This window comes from Glandiceps talaboti, chromosome 3 (assembly GCF_964340395.1).
Source record: "Glandiceps talaboti chromosome 3, keGlaTala1.1, whole genome shotgun sequence".
NCBI lineage: Eukaryota > Metazoa > Hemichordata > Enteropneusta > Spengelidae > Glandiceps > Glandiceps talaboti.
In genome coordinates this window covers 14,021,003-14,030,133 of record NC_135551.1, presented here as the reverse complement: position 1 = coordinate 14,030,133, position 9,131 = coordinate 14,021,003, and the positions used below count along the sequence as shown (strand labels likewise).

Genomic DNA, 9,131 nt, shown 5'->3' with positions numbered 1-9,131 from the left:
GCCAACAGTTTGTTTGTTAGCATGTAGTATCTTTACTCCAATTCAAAATTGAATCGTGGCAGCGCAGCTAGCGGCTCCGTCAATACCGTGAATACGGCATGCGCCATGTATACTCACTTTGAAGTTCTCATGCCCAGTCCTAGTCACAACAAACGTCACATTGTCACATTTTTGATAATTTTTTTTTCAGTTTTCAATAACTTTTCCATTCCTTTAGCATCAAAAACCTATTAGAATTTCGAGATCAGTGACTCAATGCCACGTAATGAATGAATTATAATGGAAATCAATTACTGAAAAAAAAGGTTTGGAACGACGACGACGTCGACCGTGAAGGAATTTGATTTTGTTTTAGTTTTTGAAAGAAATTAGAAAGAAAATTGAAAAATAAAAGATAGATAAATTCGATAAAAACATAATGAAATATGATAATTTCTTCTTTTAATTTTCTCTGCAACAACAAACGTATTATTTTTATTTTGTTCGCATTGACTAGCAGAGAGCTGGCATATGGACGTTTAATTGAAATAGTACAATTCGAAAATTTAAGAGAGAATTACTGGATAGATAGATAGATAGATAGATAGATAGATAGATATATAGATAGATAGATAGATAGATAGATAGATAGATAGATAGATAGATAGATAGATAGATAGATAGATAGATAGATAGATAGATAGATAGATCTGAGGCAGATAGATAGATAGATAGATAGATAGATAGATAGATAGATAGATAGATAGATAGATAGATAGATAGATAGATAGATAGATAGATAGATAGATAGATAGATAGATAGATAGATAGATAGATAGATAGATAGATAGAGGGAGGGAGGGACAGACAGACAGACAGACAGACAGACAGACAGACAGACAGACAGACAGACAGACAGACAGACAGACAGACAGACAGACAGACAGACAGACAGACATGATTTTCTTTGTTATTTTCTTTGCTATTAAAGACCTACTGAAATATTCTTGTGTCTAAATGCACCTGGGTCCTAACAGTCAGTGTTGCCCACGCTTTGGCTCTTGTCGCTGCATATCGCCCTCTATAGGTCAACTTATAAAAACAAAAGAAACTTTCGCGCTATGGGCTAGCCAACAATCAATTTATTTATTCATTCGATTCATTAGTCCAGCCGGCCGTCCAATCATCCAGCCAGACAAAATAATCACCGTCTTACTGTCACCGCACCCTCGACCTCAATTTCCTTTCTCTAAAACATAACCCTTAGTTAGTAATATTTACGAAAACAAACAAACAAACAAAAACAAACAAACAAACAAACAGACAGTGAGCATCTATTTTGAGTCCGACACTGAGCATCTAATTTGTGTCTGACACTGAGCATCTAATTTGTGTCCTTTAATTAGTGTCCCACACTGAGCAACTTATTTGAATCTGACAATGAGTAGTTGGTAATTAGAGAATTTAAAGTAATTTGTGTCTATGTAATTTCTTCTACTTGTCTCCCATCTGTTTACTAGACATAGATATGGAAACCATTGGATTAGAATAGATAAACTTTACCACTGGACTACAGTGGACTTGTGATTATACATGTGTCATTGTTATCAGTTTATAGATGTTTGCATGTAGTTGAAAACTGTTGTTACGGTTTTACATGCACTAATTTGAATATTTGTGTTACCTTGTAAGAACGTTTCACCATGTGCCATGGTTTCACATTGGATTGCACAAGCGGGCCATCTTGCTGGAGAATTCGCCAAGATAAATTCATACGATTGTCTTTACTATTTCATTGTAAATCAAAGTTGAAAATATTTTTTGTACTTCGATAATTAGGAACATATTTGTTCAGCGGCATGTCTCTTCTGCAGGTACGTACACAGCATATGCAGACTAGTCAGTGTTACGCGAGTGTACATACTCCGATGTAACACCGGGGTGAGTTACACTAACGTAACAGTAACATTGTACTCCGATGCACCGCTGTAGGTGAACTACTTCGAAAGTTACACCGTTCCAATGTTAGATGTACTCCAGTGTACATCACCGAGAGTACTTTCGATATTACATAGAAAAGTTGTCTGCCGACGTACCACCCTCCCTGATCACGTACTGACAAGAAGTCTCGCGCCCGTCCAGAAGTCGGGCGACGACCATTTTATCAGACGACAACAAATACTCTTGTAATTTTCACCGCGTTGTCTACAACATACGGGAAAGACTACTTATTTTTGGCTTACATAAAGACAGAAAGTTTAGCGGCATAGACGAGTGGTAATGTTATGTGAAACACCCTCAGCTCCGAAATTATAGCCTGAGTGAGATGATGTCCGAATGCCTGAAGATGAAGGTGAAGATAAATAGTGTACGCCACTCTGATGTCAGATATTATCACAAAATGGCGACAGAGATATACAATGTCAAGAGTCAGGACATCGAAATATTACATGTACTTTCAAAGGTTATAGTTTATTGTTTATTTCCTATGTCATGAACTGGTAAAAAGGCCAAACATTTCACTTGGTGATTGAATAATAATTGGGTAGCAATTAATTAAAGCTAGAGTGAATCTTTGGTTAACTCTGTAGCCCTTGCTTTGTGTTAAAGTGGAGACATACACATTTACTATGATATATATAGGCAAAAGAACATGATATATCCAAAAAAGGAGTACCCTTTATTGATCTTCAACCATAGACATAGAGGTAGCATGATTCCCAAACACCCTAAGTGGGAAAAGGGTTTGTTGCTTCATCTTTTACACTCTTACTTCCACACACTCAATACTTTTATCAACATGCCTTTTGGTCTGGCCTTTAATACTAATCACTGTTGGTTGAAATATAATGGCCAGTGTAGTTGAATGTATAAACCAGAATATATAGAATAGAGTAGAATCTTTATTGCATCTTAAAACAACATTCATCTGTGACAGTGACGTGTTTGGTACCAGCACAAACTAATAAATGTATAAACTAGAGTAATAATAGTTAATATGTTTTAAACAATAAACGTTAGGTTAGATAAATGTAATTATGTATATGTTTCTTTATATATTTATTAGATGTTTTGTCATCTAAATATTTTTCTCAACAGGAAAGAATTGCCTTGCTTATTTAGATAATCACTTACATTAAATTTTGCTTAAAAAAACAAAATAACAAAAAACACACAATACATTTTTGAAATGTAAAGTAATTTCTCTTTCACAACACACTGTTATCTGTGATGATTAGGAATCCATTCTAACTGAGAGTTTTTTAATCACTGCCTCTAACTTAATTACCATGTTATTATGCACATGTAAGCATAATATTTGAATGTGGGACAAGCTCACAAGAATTAAATTTGACTATAGATTTCTTCCTTATAGAAAACTTGATGAGCCATCTATATGATGTGAGAACAACAACAAATAAAGAAAACTAGGTGAGACTAATTTTATGCTTTTCTGTAATGCTGGGGAATCAGAGAATTCATGTTCACCATAGAACTCTAAAACAGAGTTCTGGGTTGGAAGAGGCTTGTTGTATACTGGGGCTGGGCATTACTAGATTTCCAGGTTGTAATCAAGTATCATATTCACCAGTAGAGAAGTATCTAAGAAGTATCTTATTTTATACTTACCAAGAAGAAGTATAAAATCACATTATTAACAACAGAATTCACACTGTTAATACAGAGAGGTAACCATTTCAAGAATCTGCCCAAGCAATCAAGTATTTTTTGTTTTATTACTGTTTATTTTTCTCTCATAGAACAAAAACATTTATAAGTACCAGGTATTACATTCCCATCAACCACTTTTCTAAGTTTTAATATAGTACATAACTAATGTGTATGAATCTTATTGGAGTAAAATGATATTCTGGTGCAATGATTTAGTCAGAAACATGAAAAAATCTTGACAGATGTTAACGTTGTCATGCACTGTGTGTCATTATATCATTGTCTATACAGGTAAATACATATCTCATTCTGACATATATGAGTACAAATGTCCACTGTTCTGCCAAGTTTGTTCCAGTTCAATATTATTAGGTTTAAATTAATGTCCTTGTCTTCTTCTGCATTTTGTCATCTTTAATTTTTTTTTCTATTTGAGACAAGATGTAGCTGCTGCCATAACTGTAGATTTGAAAGTGAGTACTGCAAATCTTAATTTTCTACATTGTCACCAATCTTTGGCAAAGAATATCAACCAAAATTTTGTTCTAACTGAATAAGTTGTTCTCAAACACAATTTATATTATCTTTCAAAATTGAGTTTCCATAACTATAATGTAATTACACAGATAGGTCATTGTGCCCTAAAGGTTGACTGACCAAAATCAATCAAATAAACATACATACATACATACATACATACATACATACATACATACATACATACATACATACATACATACATACATTCAAAATGATGCACACATACACAATTTAGTTGGATTAGAAATTGGTTGGATGTCAAATTTTTACAACTTTCATATAATTGTTTCAGCTTTTATTGCTATAAACAAAGAATGACAATCCAAGACGCTTTGTTTCAAGCCATGATCTCGGGTATGATTTTGGGTATGTCATGGATTTGCCTTGACCAACTGAAGATATCCAGGTGGGGAGGAAGTCATGCTGCAACAGACATTCATACATTTATTATTACCCTTACAAACCACCACTTACATCCTTGCTGATACAACAGACATTCAATCACATTCTAGTCATCACCTTTACCAACACACACTAATATCAGAGTTAATACACTTGTGCAACACTCACTCATATACTCGCCAACCCTTCAAACAAACACTAATATATTTACTCCAGAAGGAGAAATCCCACTGATGGAAATTAGTTGAGTCTATTGTGAGCTCTAGAATCAACTGGTCAGATTCGATCAACTGGCAAAAAACCGGCTAAGACAGAAATCAAAAGCAAAAACCAATGGCAAACAAGACATATTGTCAAAAGTCTAAACAAAGAAAAACATTATAGCACAAAGAATATCAAATAAGCAACCACAACAGAAAACAAAAACAAATGAAATAATGACAACACAAAAATATTTGCATCATGATCTTTAAAGCAATTGGCAATTAACAATCAATGAGGAAAAATAACTAATTGCACATGTTCTGTTGTATTCCAACAAATTTCTGTAAGTTTAAATCTGGTTTCTATTTTTTGGTGAATCACCTTAAACCACAGATAAACGAGTTTACGCAAGGGTTTATGGAGAAGGCTGTTTTATTTGATGTCACTCATGCAAGAAAATTAAAACCATTACCACCACCTCCGCATCGCACATCTTCTCTAACGATAATAGAAATAAGATTATTCAAATTAGCCATGAACCGACCTCTGTACACTGGGGTAGGGAATTTTGGGTATGGTGCCCAATTAATATCATTTACATAACGTATGCGATATTGTGTTAGGTATTGCACTGTGTACAATGCACCGGGGCAAGTCAAATTTGGTACATATTCCTATGTATGTATTAATGGAAGTTATATTTATTTAGCGATAAAAACGGGAAATCTTTATGAAAGAAGACCACAAAAACATCGCATTTTTACTTTATAACAAGATCTCGAATCAACGTCCGATGCCCCCTGTGGTAAAACAGAACCGCCCAAGCATGTATGTGATCCGGCAAGCATATACGGATCAACGACACTGACATTTCGAAATATTTGTTTAGGGAAGCACGATGTAGTAGCTTGAAAGTTCGTCTGGGCGCTTGCCTGTAAGGTTGGTAGATTAAGGAATGTCAAGAAAAATCGAATATATGTTACTCCGCAGTTGTCATGACTAGCGCCACCAATGTTTCCATGTTATTTACTTTTTTCGGCTTATTCTGATGTTTATATCTATATGTGTAAGAATATATGTGATTCTCGTCAGGGTGAAGATGGTGTCAACGAAATGTTGGATATATACTTATTGTTATTTTTCTCATATGTCGATTTATTTATAACATTTTCATTGGCACCTCATGACCAGTACATGACTGTATGCTATAATTTAACGAACCTTACTTGTATGTATAAGCTAACAACGTGTGTGTATGTATGTATGTATGTATGTATGTATGTATGTATGTATGTATATGTATGTATGTGTATGTATGTATGTATGTATGTATGCATGTATGCATGTATGCATGTATGTATGTATGTATGTATGTATGTATGTATGTATGTACGTACGTACGTATACACTATGTATGTGTGTGTGTGTGTGTGTGTGTGTGTGTGTGTGTGTGTGTCAATTTATGTACCCCGTCCCTATATCTCTATAACCAATTTTATTATGTCTCCTCTTCTCAGGATGTGCATCAATATTCTTCACTAATCTTGAAATACTCCACCGTTAATAGACTTTGAAGACACCACTGTAGGCCTATATAATATGTGACCTTAGCCTTTGAAGGCTTTATTGCAGGCCTATATATGGACAAAGACTTTGAAGGCTTTATTGCAGGCCTATATATGGACTTAGCCTTTGAAGACTTTATTGCAGGCCTATATATGGACTTAGCCTTTGACGGCTTTATTGCATGCCTATATATGGACTTAGCCTTTGTAGGCTTTATTGCATGCCTATATATGGACTTAGCCTTTGACGGTTTTATTGCAGGCCTATATATGGACTTAGCCTCTGAAGGCTTTATTGCAGGCCTATATATGGACTTAGCCTTTGACGGTTTTATTGCAGGCCTATATATGGACTTAGCCTCTGAAGGCTTTATTGCATGCCTATATATGGACAAAGACTTTGAAATGGTCATTGTAGGCCTATTTATGGACAGTGCTATATGACGTTTATATCGTCTTTTTCATTCGAGTTTAACCTGGCTCCTTGTTCATTTGTATTTTTGTTTGTCAAACGTTGTCAGTAATGACATAATGAACACTTATGATACGACTTCTGGGAATCACCCTTTCAACTTGAACAGAATTATGTATTAATACAACGGATTTCAAGTGCCGTTCAACTACACATGCTACATTTTAAGGTAGCAATATTGAATGAACACAGTTCCTCTTGCAATATTTTGTCTAAATTTAATGAATTGACGTGCTACCATACAGACATTAAAACATTGGCGCCGGCATGTCTGTGTCTTGTTGCAATACGTTGCAATTGGTTTATATGTTGTTGTTTTTTCCATTTAGATTAAATATTGTAGCAATAAATTGATATCTTGCTAATAAATTCGAAGTAGCATGTGTCGTTTCTTATTTTGATTTCTGCATGGTTGCATCATACAGAGTCGCTGAACGGTATTTTGAAAACCCTACTAGATAATAAGTTGAATTGTGCAATGTTTGGCATCGTGATGAGTATAGGGTATACATAATATATATAGGGTATAAACATATGCATGTTAATATTATAAATTGAAGAAAAAAATCTTAACATCATGTACATACAGCCGGGTGGTTTTTTTTCCGGCACAAATATCATGAACAAATTTAAAATTTTGAGTTTTAGTTATGTGGCTATAACACTACGGCTAATGCCCAAGTATATGTTGTGTCCTGAAATCCGTTTACTCCGAGTAAAAAATTCAACAAACGTTCTTTGAAAACAGTGTATATTCTCCGACAAAGAACAAACTACACGCAGGAAAAATTCATAGCGGTCGCCAGATTGCATCGAGCCTGCCAGGATTCGAACCTGGAATCTTCTGATCCGTAGTCAGACGCGTTATCCGTTGCGCCACAGGCCCGCTATATATCGACTCGGAATTCAAACTTGTACTGTGTCTATTTTCTTTCTAAAAGTTTTCTACCTTTGCCCCCCTCCCTATTGTTATTCGCTAAGTGCGTGCGTGAGCTCATGAATGGGTATAATCGATTTATAGATCGACACAACAAGACCGTTGCCATGGCATTCAAGACAGCGATTAGTGCAGTGGTGAACCGTGACCTTTCATATAGGTCATTATCGTCAGATATAGAACGCGCAATGCACGAACAGCTGCAATAAAGATAAAATCCTATACACGCACGTGTTGCTTTTGTATTTCCGATAACATGGCCCCCAGGAATATATGTCCAGGTTTTTTTTGTAAACTAAAAGGGTGCTTTGACGACGACACAAACGAATATTGACTCACAACATATCTCCCTTCTGATAGTTGTTCTCAATAATAAAGACATCCAATTACGATAAGATCAATACAATACATTACGTATTCTAAGCTGTACACATTCAATGTGGAGTCTTTCTCTGTTCACGAAGTACCCGATTTCTTAGAAAATATAATGTTTTTCACTTTCATTTTTTTAAAATCTAAAGTAGCAAGAAAGTACACTATACAAAACAAAAAAAGTGCATTATGTCATATTTCCGCTTGTCCTGGGGACAGTTGCCGGAATTGTCCGGGGGGGGGGGGGCTAATAGACTTGGTCCTTGAAACATACTAATCAAATACTTGAAAGCGATCTAACGAGCGGTTTCAGTGCAGAAAGAAAAACAATTTTAGCGCCCCCCCCCCTCTCCAAAAAAAAGAAGAAAAATCGCCAAAAATACAAGATAACGTTATATTACTTTTCCAAACAAAAATTGAAATATACCCTCAACCCAAGAACATACACTATCAAATATCAACGCAAACTGGTAAGAAATCAAAATATTATCTTTGACTGACAGTACAAAAACAAAAATTAAAGTCGAGAATGAATTAAGGCCTAATAAAAAATAATTGTGTGGTTCCGATTACGCTCAATTTTAGAATAGGAGAGTAGGTAAATTGTTTATTTTATTTCATTATATTTTTTTTTTTCATGTGTGAGTGTCTAGCTCAGGTGTTCAATTGTAATGGTATGTGTTATTTATTTATTCCTATCAGATGTACCGCAGTTTTATATAGTTTTTTTTTTTTTTTTTTTTAAGTTGATGTCATTTTCCGAATCCACTATTTCTTGTGAAACTTCAAAATTTGTGTAATTTTATTATTTTTTGTCGTAAACAAAGATTAGAGTCGGCAGTGAAAACCTAGGTGGGGTCGGGTAACCGGAACCGAACAATTCACTTTTTTAGGCGTAATATTTCTATAGCAAAAATATTGCTAGAATCTAGACTAGGCCATACCAAAGCTTGGTACTCTTGAAATGGAGTGGCTAAGCACGATTAGT

At 34.9% G+C, this 9,131-nt stretch overlaps 1 non-coding gene across 1 annotated transcript; it reads right to left on the bottom strand.

The window, feature by feature from the left end:
* Positions 1-7,647: 7,647 nt before the first annotated feature.
* Positions 7,648-7,720, bottom strand: Trnar-acg (transfer RNA arginine (anticodon ACG)). Its single transcript has one exon. It is a non-coding gene; the product is annotated as a tRNA-Arg (tRNA).
* Positions 7,721-9,131: the final 1,411 nt, after the last annotated feature.